Source organism: Periplaneta americana, chromosome 8, assembly GCF_040183065.1.
Source record: "Periplaneta americana isolate PAMFEO1 chromosome 8, P.americana_PAMFEO1_priV1, whole genome shotgun sequence".
Lineage (NCBI taxonomy): Eukaryota > Metazoa > Arthropoda > Insecta > Blattodea > Blattidae > Periplaneta > Periplaneta americana.
The window spans coordinates 40,191,576-40,214,942 of NC_091124.1; the positions used below are offsets into that span (position 1 = coordinate 40,191,576).

A 23,367-nucleotide genomic window follows, 5' to 3' on the forward strand; every position below is an offset into this window, starting at 1 on the left:
AAATAAACCGTGTATAATTTTTATACGAGACTTATGCAGAGTTTGGACAGAAAACGTTACTAATAAACCATGCATAATCCATGGATGTATAAACAGCCTGTAACTATACATGGGAATTACTTTGCACTAGTTATATACACGAAATCCCTTGTTTAAGAGGAGACTGAAAATTATAAAAATTTTCCAAAATATAATTATTGACTATTTCACTTCTCTAGAATATATATTTTCATACACCAAATGGATTTAGTTCAGTTCTGATTATAAATATGTTTAATTTTTTTTTATTGCGGAAGAAGATCTGTGAAAATTCTTTTTTCATTAAAATACTTCTTTTTTACAAATTTCTGGTTACAAATCAAGCAACATTTTGTTCTAAAGTTGGCTCCCTGAAGTTACTAGATGAATATAGCGGAGGAAAATTTTAATAGTTATGTGTTACATGAATATTCATTTTACTTTCAAATCCATTTCTCCGTAAGTTTATTTTTCTTGATTCAACACCAAATTTTTTGTGCCAAATAATAATCAATCTGGATGAAATTTTTACTGCAAGTATTTATGAGGTACCTGCATGTTTCTATGCATTTATTTTCTAAGAAATGCTGCTAGTTTATTTTATTAATATGTTTTTCACGAATTATATAAAAAAACATTTTCAAAAGTTCAAACAATTTCTTGAAAGCGAATAAGTAAGATATTTCATAAAATGAATATGTAGAAATGTTTCTCTGTGTCTTGTGGATGTAACAAAGAAAAAAAAAGTAAGCTTAAAAATTTCGATATTCTACTAAATAGTTGGATTTGAAAATATTTCTAAAAATAAAATTGAATTAAAAGCCAAAAACATTTGGGAGTTTAAAATTTTGGATTTGTTAGTCCTTTACATAGTAAACATGCTCTCAAAATTTGGTTGAAAAAATAATTAGGAAAAAAGTTCCCATTTATAGTGTGGAGCATTCCCTTGAGCGTTGTATATAGAGAAAAAATGGCCGCCTCTTTAACAGCTGTTCTTATCGATTGTCATTTCATGATGATGGTTGCCTTGTAACCACAGAACAACAAATCAAAAAGCATCGAAACTTTCATGAGCCTACAATAAATCTCGTTAACAGGAATCGACCTTAGAGGATTGAAGATTTTTTGTAAATAAAATAGGACTTTATTTTTAGTTTAATAAATATGGGAAATGCGTGTTATTATTCGGTTGAGAAGCTCTTATCATCCAGTCTGCTGTCCAAAAATCTGAAAGTTAGAATTTATAAAACAGTTATATTACCGGTTCTTCTATATGGCTGTGAAACTTGGACTCTCACTCTGAGAGAGGAACATAGGTTAAGGGTGTTTGAGAATAAGGTGCTTAGGAAAATATTTGGGGCTAAGCGGGATGAAGTTACAGGAGAATGGAGAAAGTTACACAACACAGAACTGCACGCATTGTATTCTTCACCTGACATAATTAGGAACTTGAAATCCAGACGTTTGAGATGGGCAGGGCATGTAGCACGTATGGGCGAATCCAGAAATGCATATAGAGTGTTAGTTGGGAGACCGGAGGGAAAAAGACCTTTAGGGAGGCGAGACGTAGATGGGAGGATAATATTAAAATGGATTTGAGGGAGGTGGGGTATGATGATAGAGACTGGCTTAATCTTGCACAGGATAGGGACCGATGGCGGGCTTATGTGAGGGCGGCAATGAACCTTCGGGTTCCTTAAAAGCCATTTGTAAGTAAGTAAGTTATTTTTTTTAAATTCCCAACGATTTCAGAAATATCCTGATCTTTCACTGCAGTATAATGTCCCCCTTTCCGGTGTGAGATTCCAGAAATACCTTTAATGATGATGCCAAGTTTGAATTGGTTTCATTCTATCAAAAATATTGATATTGATTCAAGCTTCTAATTTTATCGGCTGAACTCTGATGAGTCAAGCGCCATGCACCATGCTCGAGAGCCTTGTTATATTTAGAACTTGTTCACATCTTGTGTCTGATTCACTCGTGGGTTCGAATGGCTGTTCGCCAGGATCCGATACGTAGCAGATCACTTATTGATGGCATGGTACAAGATCTACACCAGGCTGTCAATGGGTGATCTAGCCCAGACTGTAGGTTTCGTGTTGCAAGCTTCCAAATGTCTTGAAATTTCTGCATCGAGAGAGTAAGGCAAGATAGCTGAAGTGCTGCGCTGTAACCGGTTATGCTTTCCAAATGTTTCGTATTAATTTAAGATGTTTACCTATAAGTAGAGGTGCTTAGGGCAGTGGCTCCTATAATGTGGGTCACAACTCCCTGGTCGGTGAAGAGCTGATGGGAGCCGCGACACAATTTTTATACAATAAAACTAAAAGACACCTTATTCACATTATGTTGTATTTAGAAACAAATATAAACGACGTTAAACATAACAATGAAACAGTTTTTCAGTAGTTATAAATTAAAAAGTAGGCCTACTGTAGATACTTAATTCGATAAATATTCATTTTCAATTTCAAGAATATTTCTCGCTTGTGTTCTTATGAAAATAATAGTCTAGCAGCTTATATTGCATAAATACGAGTTTGCGAATGGTATAAAAAATAGAAAAAATAGAAAAAGGATGTAACATCAAATTAAAGAAATTTGTGCCTTAGGTGGAAATAGTAATATGCGTTGCAAGAGCGGTAAGTTGAAGTTTTCATGTTCGAGGAAAAGTTTGAAAAAGCGAACGTAGTTGAGCTTTTTTAATTTCCGAGAATTGAAAGGAAACATACCGCTCGTGTATCGTACATTATTTTGTGCGAAGATCGTTTATTACATACCTGAAAGAGGAATTTCTAATTAGTTGCAATGAAATCTCCATCTTGGTTTCTGTTCAATGACGGCAAATTTGCAAAACAAAAATATCTATCTTCAACATTGTTGCTTTAAAATGTTTTCTGTGTTTATTATACTCCAGCAGGCCGTGATGTACGTTTGTCCTTTTTTTCCCCAGTCTATGATGAGTCTGGAATCTTGTTGATTTTTTCACGGCTTCCTTAATGTTACTTGCATCACGAATGCAGTAACTTTAGTTGAGTTGTAGAGTTTACGTAATTTTTGCAAATATTTAAAAACAATAATTAACAGTGCAATTTAGGTGAAATTGCAGTGGTAAGTTTCCAATTTATAATTATTACTATATTGAACGTCTCTAAAAATAATATGTTAGAAGTCTAAAGCAGTAAAATCAATATGTCACTTAAGCGCTAAGAAGAGGGAAATTGTTATGTGTCTTAGGTTGGGAATACTGAATGTTGAATTTTAGACTTTCCGCGGATTGTTTTTGTGCGGAAACCAAGCAAATACGCACGATCTCGCACAAAAGTAATTTTAGAGCATTTATTTATAACAATAAATTACGTCCAATAGCTGAATAAACTTCTATCCTTGATCAGTCAAATGGTTCTGCTAGTAAATATATGCCTAGTTAAATATGCCCCTGAAATTATTTTCCTTTGTCCTGAAAAGTGTGTTATAGATTTGTTAGTTAGACTCTTATAACTTGTCCACACCTGTGGAGAAACGGTTAGCGCATCTAGCCGCGAAACCAGGTGCCCCGGGTTCGATTCACGGTCGGGGAAAGTTACCTGGTTGAGGTTTTTTCCGGGGTTTTCCCTCAACCTAACATGAGCAAATGCTGGGTAACTTTGAGTGTTGGACCCCGGAGTCATTTCACCGGTGTTATCACCTTCATCTCATTCAGACGCTAAATAACGTGAGATGTTGATAAAGCGTCGTAAAATAACCTACTAAAAAAACCTACTCTTATAACTTATCTGTCTCTGGTTGAGGTTCTGGCTGATATATATATATCTATTATCAGGCAGTACATCTCACTTGGCGATGTGTGTCAGAGGAAGAACAATTGTTTGTGTACATCTGAAGTCTGAATAGTGTAATATGTTACTAGTCAGCGATGTATGCAATGGAGGGGAAAAGAAACTGGTCATTTTACCTGGCCTAGTTGCCTCAGAAGTGGTTCTTTGTTGGTATCACTTGTGAGGTTCAGACGTGTCTTCGGACAATTGACTAAACAATTCTTATATCGGGGAGGTCTTCAATTTAAGAGCTTCAATATATTCTTTTTATACAAATCTGGTTTACGTTCCGCAAAAAAAGTATAATTTCAACATTGCATGCATTGAGTTTCTTCCGAAAAATACCCGCTCTTGGTAATGTGTTAAAATTTAATTATAGCTGTTTTTGAAATTTTTGTCTTTAGTGTGATAAGCCCTTTTACCTTAACACCATCGATATGGTTACAGAAACCTATCTCTGAAAATATTTAACCGATAATTTCGAAATATAATTACTAGAAAAATATTCTGAAAATGTCCACAAAGCATACATTGTCGAGACCGTCTCCGGTATGTATTAAATTTATTTATTTATTTACTTATTTACTTATTTATTTATTTATTATGTATTTATTTATTTATTTATTTATTTATTTATTTATTTATTTATTTATTTATTTATTCTGGCAGAGTTAAGGCCATAAGGCCTTCTTTTCCACTAACCCAGTATAAGAACAATAGCAGTTATAAAATGACAGAAATACAGGAGCAATATGCAATAATTAATAATAATGATGATGATAATAATAATAATAATAATAATAATAATAATAATAGCAAAATTAAGACTAGTTTAGTTACATGTAATTCTAAGTGTCAAACAATATTGCATAATGTGAATCGAAGTAATTATTAAAATAACAGAGAAAATGTATATATTAAAAATTATTTTTTAATTTATTTCTTTAAATCCACCACCAACAGAAGCAGGCTTCCAATTACAGGTGGCTTACATAGATACACACACAAAATACATAACAAGAAAAAACAAAACAAACAACACAAACGAAAGAAAGGAAATACATAACGATAATAGATGCTAGAATACAATATGTATTGCCGTTATGTATTTTCTTTCTTTCGTTTGTGTTGTTTGTTTTGTTTTTTCTTATTATATATTCTGTGTATACATCTGTGTAAGCCACCTGTAATTGGAAGCCTGCTTCTGTTGGTGGTGGATTTAAATAAATTAATTAAAAATTATATATTAGAGAAATTACATTTTAAGAAAGATCACAGTCTAAGCAATCTATTTGACAACCGGCTTTTAAAAGTAGTAAATATCTGACAACCCCTTAAGGTATGAGGTAGGGAGTTCCAATGACGAGAAATTGAAACAAATATGATGACGAATATCGTGAAGTACATGCTTATATACCAGGATGGACTGTAAAGAAACAAACTAAGGCATTTTTGTATATTATTCTGTAATTTGTCTTTTTATATTTTCTGTTATTTTATAATAATTATAGCATAAATTAAAATACTTCAATTTAAGGAGTAAAAATCACGTTCAGTAAGTGTCATTTTATATTAAAACGTCTAAAAATTTCGATTTTGTATTTACATATATCGATTACTACGTATAGGCCTATTTTGTACTTGTCAATGCATTTCGAATACCGTCGGAGTTTCATATGCTATAAATTTTACTTCATTGACTGAGGGAAATGAAATGTATGACGTGGGTCTGCACATATTTTGGGAGTTACCATTTTGTCGCTTTGCGAAGTATCAGCATCTCTATCCATAAACATTGCTACATTTTAAGCAATTTGTAACACAGTAGCTGCCTCCCACAGAGAGTAACTGGCCGCATATCCTATCCACGACCCTTCCTTGCACCTAACAAACCTGCTGTAAGATAGCTTGTACATATGCCTACGATTTGTAAAAGTGGACTGTTTCTAAGAGCCCAGAATTGTATTTAACTTCGGTCGTAGATATCCACGTACACACAAGATGCATCTTATAAATTTGGATTTTTTTTCTACTTGATTTACTAGCGAGTGGAAAAGCGAGGGCATGCTATCTAGGGTTAATAAATATATACATTTGAGAGATATTAGACTTAGTTGCTTTATTTTGTAACGCTGTGATAAAATTATTTAGTGTTATATTTTTGTGGCCATTATGTAGTGGTATTAGTTAATATTCTGGTATAAGTTCTATGTAGATTTTTTATATTATTGCATATTTTTTAAAGTAGATTGACTTAAAAATAGCCAAGCATTTTAAGAGGGCTGTTATTTGAAACCAAGTGCTCAGATTGTTATCAAATGTACCTTTGCACACTTAAGTTTAATATTTAAAAGGTTGTGTGCAGTTTTGATTTTCTTGTTTTTTTACAGAAATATTAACATTTGATTAATGTCATTGTCCTTTGTTTACATTCAGAAGATTACAGTTTGTAAAAAGTAATAGAAATTAAGAGAGTGTAGATTTACCTGTTTTCCTGTGCAATAAACCACAAAACAAATCCAAAACAATACTGTTATACTTTTATTATGTTCCTTCATTTCACTATTCCATTTCCTCGGCCTTCTGCAGTGTTCATTACGTAGGTTGCCCTCACATTTTGAAAACAAATGAAATATCTTAAACTAGTTAGTTGTACCTGGCGTAACATGTACCGTACTGTTATATCTTCAACTGTATTAAGTACAGATCTATATCAACGCATTTTATTCATAGACGTAATATATTATTTCATATTAAACACAATTAATGATCTTTTTTCTTCTCAGATACAAGACTTAATGAGTCCAATACGAAGCTTGAGAGCAACATAGTTGCCAGTGACTGAAAATAGGATTCAGAAGGCACATATATTATGTTTGATTAACATTTTTCTACGGTTTGTCAGAGTTCTTTCACACGATACAGCCATTTTTACCTCTCTTAAAACTTTTACGTTAAAAACTCAGAATTGTTGTACATCAAATATTCATTATATGAGGTCTCGCCATCCTCATTGAATATTAACACGACTACTATGAAGTAGTCAATGTGTATTATCTCCATTAAATCGAGAAAAATTCGTTCCGGCACCGGGAATCGAACCCGGGACCTCTCAGCTCTGCGCGCTGAGGGCTCTTTCCAACTGAGCTATGCCGGAACACGATCCACGGTGCCGTCGAACTCCTCTCATTGTACTGTTTTACGGCCTACTACCTGCATTTAAAGCTATGTAAATCAATATGCAGGAGCGCATATTTAAATGACTTTTTATGGCCATATTCAACAACAGTTTGTGATAACTCTAAACATTTTAATACATCAAATATTCATTATATGAGATCTCGCCATCCTCATTGAATATTAACACGACTACTATGAAGTAGTCAATGTGTATTATCACCATTAAATCGAGAAAAATTCATTCCGGCACTGTTGTTGAATATGGCCACAACAAGTCATTTAAATATGCGCTCTTGCATATTGACTTACTTAGGTTTAAATGCAGGTAGTAGGCCGTAAAACAGTACAATGAGAGGAGTTCGACCGGCACCGTGGATTGTGTCCCGGCATAGCTCAGTTGGAAAGAGCCCTCAGCGCGCAGAGCTGAGAGGTCCCGGGTTCGATTCCCAGTGCCGGAACGAATTTTTCTCGATGGTGATAATCAGTATTGTTGCTTAGCAACCTGTACAATCCATCTGGCCGTGACGGAAACATACCTAAACATTTTATTTACATAGATTCAATGTCAGCAACACATTGTTCTACCATATTCAACTGAAATATGTAGTTACTGACATGTCCAGATGGTGCTGAATTTTAACTGTAGGATATTCTTTGCTTAAAAAAGATGGGGGATTTATCAATAAACCTGATACATTTTAACGAAACGTTCATCGTAGCACAAGATTTGTGCAGTAGATTCCAAACTCCTAGTTTATTGCCGTGGATGATTAGTAGGGAGCGGATTTTTATGTGCTAAAAAATTTAAGTATATTTATTTTTTATGTGCTGAAAAGTACGAAAATATTTGCTAAAAATAAAAAAAAATAATTTTTTTAAAATATGACAAAAATACCTTACTTAGCTTGAAAAAAAATGTTACTAGGTAGTCAGCAACTACACTTGAATGCTAGTAGTTGGCCGAGAATTGCAGTGACCAACATAGATCATTTCCAAATTCTCCATCACAAATGCATGCCGATTATCTCTGAATAACGTCAATTTCACCTACAGGCACATCCTCCAATACTTGAGCAATTTTACGCATTTTTTATATCCACTTTTTTTCCGAAACACATTCTGGAATTTGTGCCTTAGTAATTGTGCTTTTGAACCTGGTAGCGAGTCTAGTTTAATTTCCACGGCACGCACCTCCCTGTTTCAGACAACAGGTTTTTGGATGTTTCGAGTTTTTTTATGGTGTCACACAGAAAGCTTAAATTTGGTAATAGGAAAGCCAAATCGTTTTTTAAATAACCATCTTTCAGTATATCTTGAAGGATATCGATTGGCGAAGCCCGATAACAGGGAATCACAAGAATATATATTGCCTTACTTGATAGACATGAGCGAGAGACGAGAGATTTGTTTAAATTAAATAATGTTCATACCCCTGTCGTATTTCAGAAACAAAGCGCGGAATGAAATCATCTTCAGCAATAATAAACATTCCTAATTTTGTGTTACAAGATCTCGCCTCCTTGTCTATGTTAATTTATTCTCTAATAATAACACTGATATGCTGCCTAGCAGTACTCAGAACTTGAGGCGATACTATTACGAAAATGGATCACGGATATACCCCACAGCGCTTAGAAACACGAAGCAACCAACAATTCTTTAAAAATATGACGTACTTCTGAGTGATATAATTGGTTTAGTTTTAAAATATTTAAAAGTTGTTGTAAAAAATTATTTCAGTAAAAAAAACTCCAAGATTAATGTGTTTATAATAGATTTCCTGAAAATATGTATTTACATAATTTTTTTGTGAAAATATATGTTTTTATGTGAAATAAAATTCGGGTTTTAAGCTTGAAACTTCATGTTCAGAATTTTTAACTTTGTTAATTGTGTTTTATCACACGCAAAAAGAATATTTAATTACATAGGAATCCGCTCCTTAATGATTAGCTACATTTTTTAAGTTCTTACAAAAGCGCTCTTGTTAATTTTGTAGGTTACGCGCCAATTGCAACTGGGTGCTAAAAGCATCCATAGCTCAATAGATAGAGTTTGAATATATCAATCATGACGTAGCGTAGGTTTGAATCTCCATAATTGCTTCTTCCAATCATTTCATATTTTCCTGCAAATGTCCACAATGTAAAAACGTACAGAGCTTTGGAATTGCATTTTTCGAATTTTGAGTTCCTGGAATACTCCTACACTATCTCCTAAGCGTTTCCCGCCGTCGCTGTAAGAAGCCTGACCTTAGTGTGAGCGTGAGCGTATCGCTACATGGCAGAGAGAGTCGGAGTTCGACTGTGATATTGCAATATAGAATCGTAAATTGCATAGCATGTGGGCGGAGGTGGAAGGGGAGACAAATCGGCAAGGGGCCAGCAGAAAGATGCTCCGCACAAACTTGCAACTTGGATGACGACGTTATGTTAATACCGTTCCATCCCAGTTGCGGCTAAATTTAGAACCATTCCCTACAGCAACCCGAAACTTCGTCCGATATATCTGTATTCTGAATTTGTCATCGACGTGCCAATCCGAAACAACTTTTCTTAATTAATACATTAATCTGTCTTAATTATTTTTTTCGTAGATTATTATGCGTCTTCTCATGAGTGTGTTTTACGTTTAATATTTGGATGCTCTTATTGTACGTCATTTTTCAACTGCACAAGATATTCATAGGCGATGAGATAGGCCTAATTATTATTTAACGTTCCTTATGAACTACAAAAGCTATTGAGATATGGCTGTAATATCATCGTAATTCTTTATACTATACGAGACTGTTTTGATGGGTCCAAGGGAATCTATCGCAGTACTTCGTCACGGTCAATTTGGTCACTTCAAAATTGTCACCGGTTAATTTGGCCACATGTAGCATTATAGTGACCGGTTAATTTAGTCACATGTAGCATTATTGTCACAGGTTGGTCAGATGTAGCGTTATTGTCACTGGTTAAGTTGGTCGCATGTAGCGTTATTGTCACCGGTTAATTTGGCCACATGTAGCATTGTTTTCACCGGTTAAATTGCAGCATTATAGTGACCGGTTAATTTAGTCACATGTAGCGTTATTGTCACAGGTTGGTCAGATGTAGCAATATTGTCACTGGTTAAGTTGGTCGCCTGTAGCGTTATTGTTACCGGTTATTTTGGCCACATGTAGCATTGTTTTCACCGGTTAAATTGCAGCATTAAAGTGACCGGTTAATTTAGTCACATGTAGCACTATTGTCACAGGTTGGTCAGATGTAGCGTTATTGTCACTGGTTAAGTTGGTCGCAGGTAGCGTTATTGTTACTGGTTAAGTTGGTCGCAGGTAGCGTTATTGTCACCGGTTAATTTGGCCACATGTAGCATTGTTTTCACCGGTTAAATTGCAGCATTATAGTGACCGGTTAATTTAGTCACATGTAGCATTATTGTCACAGGTTGGTCAGATGTAGCGTTATTATATACGAGCAAATGCTGGGTAACTTTCGGTGCTGGATCCCGGACTCATTTCACCGTCATTATCACCTTCATATCATTCAGACGCTAAATAACCTGAGATGTTGATATAGCGTCGTAAAATAACCTACTTAAAAAGCATGATTATAACAGGTTAAACTGATCAGATGTAGCATTATTGTCACAGGTTAAGTTTTACACAGATAGCATTATTAAGTTAGTCACATGTAGCATTGTTGTCACCAGTTAAATTGGTCATATTTTCTTCGTTTTGTACACAATCTTAAACATTCTGGCAACGGCTTATTACGCAAGAAATTTGATTTTTTTTTTCATCGCCATGATAACGAGTTTGTCTTTTTAAGTAGGTTATTTTACGACGGTGTATTTACATCTTAGGTTATCTAGCGTTTGAATGAGATGAAGATGATAATGCCGGTGAAATGAGTTCGGGGTCCAGCACCGATAGTTACCCAGCATTTGCTTATATTTTTGTTGAGAGAAAACACCAGAAAAAACCTCAACCAGGTAACTTGTCCCGATCGGGATTCGAACCCGGACCATCTGGTTTCGCGGCCAGACGCGCTAACCGTTATTCCACAGGAGTGGACACGAGTTTGTTTGTTTCTGATTGTTCTGGTGGTCGTGTTATCAGTAGACACCTTCCTTTAACTTGGCCTGCAAGATCACCAGATATTAACCCAGCAGATTATTTGTTGTGGGGCTAACTGAAGGAAAGATTGTTCTTGAGCAAAGCTATTATTGTTGAGTTGAAGAACTGGATCGCATACACTGTGTAACACGAACACAGAAATGTCGTATGCAGCATTGGAGAAAGGCTGTAACTTGTACAAGAACAAAATGGTGGAAACATCTGCGATGGAGTTATGGCAATGGATGGTAATAAAAAAAAGTTCCATTTCTTGTGTAATATGGCAGTGCCAGAATTTTACGGATTGTGCAGAAAATGAAGAAAATATGACCGATTATTAAAGTTACCTTTAAAGTTTTACAAAAAAAAACTGAATAGGCCTAGATATATAAAAATTCAGTGTGATGATGATGCAGTATTTTGTTTTCTCTATGCCTTAGGCGGTACAGTGGAAGCTCTGAAGTTCGACAGAAATCAAGTTCGACATTCTATAGTTCGACTGCTTACGTAGGAGAATTAGACACGCTCCTATACGGCGGGCACTAAGAAATGGGTTTGCAATTTGAATGGGATTTGTTTCTGTGTCTTGTAGTGATACTTTTGTTAAAGGAAAACAGAATATTTTATTGATTAGGACATCCATATTGATCACTGATTTTAAATTAATGAACTCTTCTTTTTCTATTTGAGAATATTGCTGTTTGTGAGACGGAACTGTCGAAACCTACTGTGGTACTAGAAGCGCATACACAAGTCTCGGGCGGGCAGGAAATGCAAGCACTGTATATGACTGCACATCCGGTTACAAATCTAGAAGATCTGGGTTTGATTTCTGGCTGGAAAGTGGAAATCTATTTCTCTTCACATGGGCTTGTGTTTTCCTCTGTCTTGTTTGTGCTGTGTTATCTCTCTGCGTGACGTTAACCCATGCTGTTCTCTTGTCACGGTCGCCTCGCTGCTTCTGGATCTGTTGGTTTTTGATCCGCATGCGAGGAAGGACTCATTGATATGTAAGAGGCATGAACCGATGATCCTTGTTAAACTGATTCTGCACAAAGCTGAGAATCTTGTATACGCCAGTCCACGTCCCAAAATACCGCTCTTGCTAGCATGAAAGGCATTCTTATTTTTAACCCGAGTATAAGCTCTCCTTCTCAAAGTGGGCGTGGACGATGGGTGTCTCCAGCGTTCGGAGAAAAGCAACCAAATGCCCGCTGTTGAGGATAAATGCCGAAGATTTTATAGCGCCATACCACGAAAACTGCATGGGCGACAAGCGGGGCATTGTTATTGTCCTGATGAGTAGCGCAACACTCGGTTTCATTTCAACGAACCTTCAAGTGCTTCTTTGCAGCAATTAATTCAGCATCCTGACACTTGCAAACATTTTACTTGCTCGTTATACGATGTTTAGACAAATATTTTGATGCTAAGGAGTGCATTTTAAGATTTTCACAGAATTACACGTTGTGAGGATCCTTGTCGCCAAAAGAAAGAAAAAATTCTGGCCCGCCATGCGCCTGCGTACAACCTTTCCCCAGAATATATTTGATTTTGACAGACTTCATTAATATTTACACTACTATCATCACCACATTATTATTATTATTATTATTATTATTATTATTATTATTATTATTATTATTATTATTATTATTATTATTACTAGAGCCCGGATGTTTAGGCATTTATTTTGGTTAAAATAGGCAGGCATATAGGCACTGAAATAGTAAAAAATAGGCAGTGAAATACGCGTTTATTATTCATGAAAACAGACAAAAAACATACAAATACTTAATAAATTATCCCATACGGTATCACTTTCCTTGGTTACATGTCACAACAAGATGCTTTTTTAAGTTGTCAACTGTCATAGTGAGCCGCCTGTCAGAGAGAACGTTTTTCATGGTGGAAAAAGATCTTTCTACTTCTACTGAAGTGATTGGAGCAAACTTAAAACAACTTATTTCAGAAGGACTGTATTTTCTTTCAGAGATCGGGAGAAACCGACTGTATATTGTCTCAAAAGGGAGGGTGTGAGAAGGGATTGGAGACTTCAAAGTACGCGTGACTTGTGCGTGCAAGGGACAACAGTAACGGAAACTGGAGACTTGCTTTTAATACTTCCCTCATCCCCTTTCTTTCGCTGGTAAGCCACGAAGTGACGTGAGCACTGAGGGTTATACTGTTCAAACATCTTTTTTAAGTGACATAAAGAATAGAATTGGTAGGGGAGAAAAGTTTACGACTTCTTGGAAACATATGTAGGCTATTCCTGGAGAATAAGATTCTCAGCAAATATTTGTGTGAACAAAATATATATTTTTAATTTGTACAACCGTTATTTTTTTATTTTTTGATATAATTTATGTGCGGTTCATTGTAAATGCATTAAAAATATAGACAATGTACAATAACGACGTAAAAAGACTAAAAAAGGCATTAACCTTAAAATAGGCAACGGGAGCTAAAATAGGTAAAAAAGGCAAAATAAAAATTGGGCCTAAATGTGTGTGGAAACGTGTTTATCTCTAATAGGTCTTTCATATATAGGCTACACTCAGTTTAAAAAAAGGCACTTTGCCTAACATCCGGGCTCTAATTATTATTATTATTATTATTATTATTATTATTATTATTATTATTATTATTATTATTATTATTATTATTATTATTATTATTATTCGACAGTGTTTATAAGACACTTGCTACTCACAAGGCTATGAAAATGTAGTTAGAACTTTTCATTCGGAACGGCGCATATTTGAAGAGAGTAACTGAATTCCGATTCTACTTGAACTCTCCCCTGTCACGTAACATTCCAGATCCTCGGTGCACTATTTCAGCTGAGTTAGCACTATACTCAAGGTCGGGAGCTAAACAATTTTTCGTTAATCTTTCATTCAGGCTTCAGTTTCGCAACCATACAGTTACTATCGGCTGTTAAATGTTTATTTGCATATCTGTACATTGTGTGGAGATGAAAATTATGCGCAGATTAAGGGAAGCTTTCGATATCAGCTCGTTAACATTTTTCTTACCAGTTCAGAAGTGTAAATTCTGCTAAGCCCTAGACACCGGTAACTGGTTGATGTCAACAGTAGGAGAAAGCAATTGATCGCATTAGGAAATAAACATTAGGAATAAACGAGTACATCACCGGCCTGGTTGGCGCAAGCGGTAAAGGCAGGGACTGTCTACCGTATAGTCCAAAGAGTTAGTGTTGCCAAACCTCTCGCATTTCCTGGGATCTCCCGTATTAATCCTAATTTTTAACAGTCTACCAGCTCCCGTATATTTCTTCTCTTCGAGCATTTCCCCCCCCCCCTATTTTTGCAATGTAAAAATTATTATTCTATATATTTGGTTTTGCCGTGAATGATGACTGTTTATGTGATTAATTTTGTTGTTCACGAGTGAAATGTGTAGTCTTTTCGGAAGGTAATGCTTGCCGGAAATAAATTTCAGTGCTCCCTGTTCAAAATTAAACTATATTAATATACGTATATTGAATCCTCACAAGTCCACACCTGTCGAGTAACGGTTAGCGCGTCTAGCCGCGAAACCAGGTGGCCCGGGTTCGATTCCAGGTAGGAGCAAATTACCTGGTTGAGGTTTTTTCCGGGGTTTTCCCTCAATCCAATATGAGAAAATGCTGGGTAACTTTCGGTGTTGGACCCCGGACTCATTTCACCGGCATTATCACCTTCATCTCATTCAGACGCTAAATAACCTAAGATGTTGATAAAGCGTCGTAAAATAACCTACTAAAATAAAAAAAAATAAAAATAAAAAAATCCTCAGTGATTTAAGACGGCGCTCATTACATCGGATCCCGGCCACTTAGTCACTCGTAATGAGTGCACCTCTGCGCTTGTTGTGTTGGACATTGTGCCACTGTCACACATCTGTGACACAGTGCATGAGGGTTGGCCACTAGAGGGAAACTAAGGGTGCTATGCATAGACATTTCGCTAGTCCGCGCTACGAGCGTGCTAAACTAGCCCCGGCTATCGAGTGATTACTTGTACAGGATTCATATCATATCATATCGCTAACACTGGTTTATGAATACGAAAAACTTAGTTCGCTGATCATCCACCGGAAGCCCGCGCTAAGAATGTCAATGAATATGGCCCTAAGAGGTGAAACTTAAAGTGAGAGGATTCAATCCGGCATCGAAATTGGATTCCGGTATAGCTTAGTGGATGGAGCGTCATCACGCAGAGCTGAAAACCCGGGTTCAGATATCGTTGCCGGAGATAATTTTTCTCCGCTCCACCGATTCGTCATCATATGATAACGCAGACTTTGTGCACGGAAATATCATTATGTACTTCGGTACATCACAATTATAAGTAGCTAGTTAATGAAAAGGCTCCGCATTGTTCAATTTGAAATGGGGAGTATAAAAACAGAAATTAAAAGAAATATCAAACTTTTATTTCAAATCTCGAACCATCCTTAAAGTCTCAACCATCATTACAATAACAATCACGAACAGCATAAATGAAGAGTCCACTGCAAGAATGATGGATATCACTTTCTTGTCGAAAATGAGCCAAGACTGTCAATGCGTGGCTTAAGACATATAGAATGTACATAGAGAGTTATACTGGGTGTTCATTTCAAAGTATGTCATGACGTCACTGTTTTGAGTCAGCGATTTGAAGCGAGTTTCAGATTTTATGTCAGAGAAGTTGCCTAATAATCAAGGCGTTCAATCTGAACTTGAGAACGTGTACGGTATAACTTGAACGTCGTAGCAACAGATGGCGGTCTGTACGGTCTGTGTGCTACCATAACCTCTTTCGAACTGTGTTTTGCGTGGACAAGTCGTACGCAGGGTATTTGTTATCATCGGTTGCGTACGGCAACATTCCACAATACAAATCAAATACTCCGTGTCCATGTTGACCGTCGTGTCAACAAATACGGAAGTAATCGTCTTAACCCTCTCCCCATATCCCGACAGTAAGAAAAAAACTCACCTCAGTACGTGTTTCCAAACAGTTCACATTCCTGCCACTACCGGCGTTACCGTACGTATCGGTAAGTAATCTTCAGAATGAACGCCGTACTTGCTAGGCAACTTCTCTGGCACACAGGTAATACGCCTCTGCGAAAGTGTAGGAAAATTGAATTTTCTAGGCTCATCGGCTAGCCACATGACGGCATACAGCGAGCCATGACACACTTTGAACTGAACACCCAGTATGGCATTAACACTGATAGTCATTGTCCAGTAATGATCGGAAAATCACAGTTAAGCTTTGAGCGCCAAGCATTTCAAACTTTCAATTGCTTCTCCTGCAAAATGTATTCTAAATGACATCCATCATTCTTGCAGTGGACCCTTCAAATATTTCACGCAATTATGAGGATTTTAAGAATTCTCTGTCCTTTTTTTTTTTTGAGATTGCCGTAAGAGTTGTTAATATATGTTAGTCTTCATAAAATTAAAGCAATTCGAAATTTTGACCTTACGATTACAAGTTTTACACGGTTGTCATTCCACACCGTTAAGATGGAAGTCTTCAATAAATAATTGTTGTTTATTGTTTCTCTCTGCTGTTCTGTGTTGATTCATGAGAAATTAACGTGTTTGCCACATTAATGGCGCTGTTTTCTTCGCGCCGCGTGTGAACAGTAAACACTAAATTAAGCCAGCAGTAAAAGAGATGTCTGATGTTGTAGAGGTGGGTGAAATTGTGAAGTAACAAAGGACTGTTTACAACATAGCAACTGGAAGAGGTGTCGACATAGGACATAAAAACCTGGCACCTGAACGCTGAGATATGCGTCTGGATCGCCTTACCTATGAACGCGTCTCAACGCTGCAAGTTGCAAAACCACCTCGTCACCTGCTTTCATAACACAGTGATATCCACTAATGAACGTGGTTTCCAAAGAGGTCGCGACTCAAAATAACTCCTTCTTTACAGCAATATTTTTCATTCCTTATAAAGTACATTGCGTGAAATGGGAGATCAGACCTGAAAAAAATCATTGTCAAAATGACAGTTATTTTATTTTCCATCATAAAATAGTTATAATAATCCCTGTATTAATGAAGACATGCATTATAATATTTTCCCTTCATATAGCAATTCATATTACAAATCACATATAAATATTTCATGTACCGGTCGTATAGGGGAAACCCGGGCAAAGCGGATAAGCTACAGACGTGGACAAATTATTAGACTAAAACGTTTTTCTTGGAAACATAATATAATTCGTCATGTCAACTATCAGTATAATTCACAGAGTCTCTATTGTTGTAAATATGATTGTTTACATCTTCTGGTATATTTTTTCAATGGTTAAGTATATTTTGTCTGGCTGTGTTGGTACTACTTTCGTTTTAATTATATACTGCATAAGATATTGAACAGTCTGTTGTCCCACGCCCTGCAAGAAGACCGGACATGAACGAAATTGAAAATCTGTGATCTATACTGAAGAAGAAAGTGAACAAAAAGAGGCTTACAACAAAACATGGACTCACTTAAGCACTGTCTGATATCTGGCTACATGATGCTGATATTCGAAGAAAGTGTCACATTTTGGTTTCCAGCATCCCTGACAAAATCAACGTGTTAATAAAGAATAAGAGAATGTTCACAAAATATTAGTAACCTTCAGACTCAATTTTCTGTTCATTATATCTGTGCAAAATACAATTTTGTTCATTATTTCTGCCGATAAATACAGCTTTGTTGCACATATAATTAATATAGTCTAATAATTTGTCCACGTCTGTAAGAACAAACAATGCCACAGGCTATATTTTGGTGCTCCCGAAATAAAATCTTCATGACATTGGTTGTGACACATGTTGTCCACATATATAAAAAACAGCAATTCGTTTCTTGTACCTACGGACAGTGATATGATTTGAGAAAGAAAATATAGTTAATTATTAGCTTTGCCCGGGTACACGGGTAAAGCGAATAATTAACCCGTGCAAAGTGAATATCCCTATAACATTTTCACATTTCTATTTAATTTTTATTCACTTACAATAAAATTAAATCAACACATAAACACGATGCTAATTAGTTATATTAGACGATAGGATATGTTATTTACAGCCCATTACAGCACGTTAGATTAGTACAAAATACAAATTTGAACAAGTCGACGTTTCACTAGCACTGAAGACTTGGATTCCTTCTGCTTTTGCTCCTGCCCATAAGTTACTTCTCTTTCAACGTTTTTAACCGGTATAGATGTAAGAACTTCAGAGCGCTGACATTTTCTTCGTTGAACTCGTATCTTTCGAGCATCCACTTCTGGCACTGGTCTAAATCAAAAGAACTGACTTGGGTTCTCTTGCTGACGATGTTGAGGTTTTGGTGTAACCGGAACTGAAAATTGAGTGTAATTGATGTATTGAATATTGCTTCAATCTCTGAAGATGCTGACATCACAGAAGTGGTTGATTCTGAGTGAGCATTAACTGTTTCTTCAGCCGCTGAAGAAGCTGGCACCGAAGAATTTGTTAAATCTGAGCCAGCTGTCGTTTCGCTGATTTCTATCTCAAGTGGGCGATCTGTAAGTTCATCTGGAGCAAAATCTTCATCAACAGACACGTTCTGGTTGTATGGCCAGATAGCAGAACCAATGATTGGAAGATTTTATTTCTTCAAGTGCTTTCTTCATGGCTTCTTCAGATTATTTGGCTTGTTCCGTTTTCCTCTTGAAAAATTAAACCATCTGAAAACACATTACGACCTTTTAAAGTAAGAATTAAGATCAGTGTTACTGATTTATAATTTGATTAGTGTGACAATGCCTCCACTATGTAAAATGATCTAACACGCTTTATTACAATAGACAAATACATACAAAAATACAGCTAACACTTATATAGTCAAATAAAGGTGGCAGGGCAAAGCGGATAAGTTATCCACTTTGCCCTATTCACTTTGCCCGCAGATGCCACTTCGCTTTTCATTTAAGCTTATACAAACATAAACGTCAATAATCTTCTTCGTAAGTACGACTCTTCAGAAGTAATCGTATCGCCTATATATTACTATCACACAACAAAAAGTTTCTTTGTATGAATGTGAGTGTGATTGTGAGTGTGCCGGGTTAATATTAATTAACCAATCATCAAAAATATAAAAATACATCAGGACTGTCGCTGGGCAGTAACCTGAACACACGTTTCAGCGTCTCATTGTTGACAAGTAACTCCATCTGTTAGCACAACCATAAAGCATCTAATAGATGCTGTAGAGTTACCAACAACAACAACAACAACAAAAGTTTCTGCAGTATTGTGTGTTGTACATTTGTTTCTCTTACCTTGAAATATTTTAAGAAAACGGTCAATTTTCTTCAAACACACGCTGACTTCTTCTCTCACTAGCTAGAATGACGACAAGTCAGTTCCAGCAGCAAAATCTGGTTGGGATTCTTCCCCAACATAGGAGAAAGCGCTGCTTGTTGGCGTTTCTAAGATATAGGGGAGAGTCGGGTAGTATCGGACATCGGGTAATATCGGACAGTGCGTTTCTTTCATCTACCACCATATGGTAGTACCTGAATGACATGGTTACGTTTCTCTATGCGACATCACAGAAGCGTAACCATGTCAATCAGGTACTATCATCGTGTGGTAGATGAAAGAAACTCACTGTCCGATGTCACCCGCTGTCCGATACTACCCGACTCTCCCCTATGCATTATTCTCTTTGCCCGGGTTATTCGTTTTGCCCGGGTCTCCCCTACTATTTGGACCCAAAAGAGCAAATGCTCGTGCTTGGGTACTTTCAGTTACAGTCATAAGCTTAGTACTGGAAGATAATTTAAATTACTATAACGAGAAATTAAAAAAAATAAACACTAGTCAAAGAAAAGAAAACTAAATGAAGAAAGTTAAGTAATAGACAGTTTCAAGTTAAAGAATTCATTTATTCATTCAGAGTGTTCTGCCCCATGGCAGGTCTTTCACTGCAAACCCAGCATTTTCCAATCTTTCCTATTTTTTCCTTCCTCTTTTTTTCCTGCATATGATCCATATATCTTAATGTCTTCTTTATATATATATAATGTCCTCTGTATATCGGATTTATAAAATAAAGCCATCTGCCCTTCAATAAGGATCCAAAAAACAAATACATATTGTGACTTTTATTCTGCTTTAATCACCACATACCCGACAACAATGTGACTTTTATTCTTAATAATTCACCCTGCAACAATGGATAGTCCACTCAACACAGTAACATAACAGTCGTTATTGGACTCCACACGACGACAATGGCAATACACGACGTGTATTATTGAGAACAACAATGTATTCCTAATTTCAATTAATGTTCACAATGCACTATGTGCAGAACAGAACTGTCAGTTCTCAGTTCACAGTTCGCTTTAAATTATATAAGTGTGCCGCCGGATTTTTAAATGTGCCACATGTTGAAAAAGGTTGAAGAACGCTAGTATAGAGAGTGATCTTGGGTTCATGTTTTTGTACAATTTTCATATACCTCTATGTGCCTCAGCTCATTTAAATGTAAAACCTTTCGGGACGGCCATAGTGGGTTAGAACGAAAATCTAGCCGGACAAATTAACTTCTCCCCTATCTGACGGATTTCCATGAAACTTTATACAGACGTTACAGATAACTTACTTTTTTTTTGTATACGAACTCTTATTACGTTTGCATAAGAGGAAATACCTCTTTATAGGGGCTGCATTTAAACAAAATTACTTCACTCCTAACATATTTTACGCTCGACCATGCCGAAATGTAGTAATTATACACCTGGTAGCAGTCCTTTAATGCATGTCATTAAAGTACACCTACTCATTAAAGTACAGGTGTTTTCAGCCAATGACAACTCAGCTTACAGGTGTTCAGCCAATGACAAGTCAGCTTTGTACCGTTATAAATCCGCAAGTATCGATTATTCTCGGATATGCAATCGAAAGAGAATTAGGTAGCGAAAAGTCACGGAGGCTGGAAATCCAATACTGTCGCAAAAGGTTGTGTTCTGTTACTATAATAATTAGCGTTAATTGTAAATAATATTCAAATAAATTCAATTTGTCATCTCGTTTTTCAATGTCGAATTCAATAATCAAGGTTATACCAAGTTTAACGGGATTGCATCAAGGTCAATGACATTATTGTTCCTCGGAAAAAATCAATACTTTCGCGTCTGCGCACATGTCACAATTCACGACCTAGAACAAGGTCACTTCCGATCTTGTTAGATACAAATAAAATGTATACATCTGAATAATTTCAAGTTATAAATATGGTCGAGCATAAAAAGTCGTATGAAACTTGCCTATAATGGTAATTAAAAAGCTCGTATGAAAATTATGAAACTCGCTTGCGCTCGTTTCATAAACATCCATACTCGCTTCTTAATTACTATCATTATAGGCTCGTTGCATAATGTACTGTTATAAAATGTTGTACACAGATAGCATATATTTTTTGTGTACAAACCCTAATGCTTGTGTAATAGATTTTGAAAAAAGTAAATAAATAAGAAATTTGGTATGACAGAATTGGTGATTTATTCAAGACAGGTCGAGAATTTTTATTGTCGAGAATTTAACAACGAAGTGATAAGTTCTTCTCGGTCTTTCTCGGTTCCTATACCGCTTTTCAATATATGCATCTCGTCATGTATGTACAAGATGCAATCAATATATTCCCGAGCTGCATTTGTATTTATTGTACTGTTAAACATACGTGCTCGTGTCACTGAAGATCATTGCTTCCATGCCTGTTGAGACAGTCTATCAAACAGCGTCAGATTGTCTTTAAGAACTGAGCTTGCACACGTGATTTTGCGCAAACATCTCAAGGACTTACTGCGATTATTTCTGGAATCTCTCCATATACGCCTTAGAGCTAGTCTTCTTCTCTGCCTTTCAACGGATGCATTTAGTATAGATTCCAGGCGTTTCCCTGGTTCTAGATAACTTCCCCGTCTCCTATCTTCTGTGTGTTGCCTACATTCAGGGCATCCGGATACTTATTGATTGCCCCTTGTACGTAAGAGAGTGTCGTTACATATTGGGAGCTGTGAACCGGATAATATCAGAGCTCTGCGACTCGTTGCCGTGGTAATACCATTTAGCAAGAGTAGTGGGGCCGTGGATATATAATTTTGTCGTTATTCATTTATTTGTATTAATGAACAAAGTAATGTTTTAGATGCAATAAATCTATTCTCATCCGGTGGAAGCTGTACTTGGAAATTTTTCTACCAAGAAATTAATCACCATCAGCCGGGTTTGAACTCACAATACTTGGACGCAGAGGCAACTTCTGCGTATCATTAGTTTAACGAAATCCGGGCCGATAAATCGAACGCACTACGTTCTGCGTCTTCAATTTCCTTCCGTAGTCCTCTGTCATGACGAATGCTTCATTCCTCACACAAGAAAAATAAATTATGGATGTGGGTGCAGATGAGAAATGGAACTTCTCTGAATACTGACGGAGTCTGCTAAACGACAGGGCGGCTCTTCGTTTTGTCATTTATAACTGTCGATCCTTTGCGCAGTGAGAATTTCACCTTTATCCCTAAAGCAGGAGAAGCCTGTGTTCTTGTTAAAGAGATATGTAGTAGACAAGTACAGTAGTTGTTAAAAATATTATTTACAATCATAATGTTCAATCTATCATTATTATTATTATTATTATTATTATTATTATTATTATTATTATTATTGGATGACCTGAATATGTTAGGAGAAAATCCACAAACAATTGGGGAAAACAAGAAAATTTTACTTGAAGCAAGTAAAGATATAGCTTTGGAAGTAAATACCGAAAAGACAAGGTATATGATTATGTCTCGTGACCACAACATAGTACGAAATGGAAATATAAAAATAGGAAATTTATCCTTTTAAGAGGTGGAAAATTTCAAATATCTTGGAGCAACAGTAACAAATATAAATGATACTCGAGATGAAATTAAACGTAGAATAAATATGGGAAATGCCTGTTATTATTCGATTGAGAAGCTTTTGTCATTTAGTCTGCTTTAAAAAAAATTCAACGTTAGAATTTATAAAACAGTTATATTACCGGTTGTTCTTTATGGTTGTGAAACGTGGATTCTCACTTTGAGAGAGGAATAGAGGTTAGGAGTGTTCGAGAATAAGGTGCTTAGGAAAATATTTGGTGCTAAGAGGGATGAAGTTACAGGAAAATGGAGAAAGTTACACAACGCAGAACTGCACATAATGTA

The 23,367-nt window shown here is 36.1% G+C and overlaps 1 protein-coding gene and 1 non-coding gene across 7 annotated transcripts in view; one reads left to right on the forward strand and one right to left on the reverse strand.

The window, feature by feature from the left end:
- Positions 1-23,367, forward strand: part of Lmpt (four and a half LIM domains protein limpet) — a 964,594-nt gene that overhangs the window by 724,571 nt on the left and 216,656 nt on the right. The gene's annotated exons all lie outside the window — the stretch shown is intronic.
- On the reverse strand, positions 6,921-6,996 carry TRNAC-GCA (transfer RNA cysteine (anticodon GCA)). The gene has a single exon. It is a non-coding gene; the product is annotated as a tRNA-Cys (tRNA).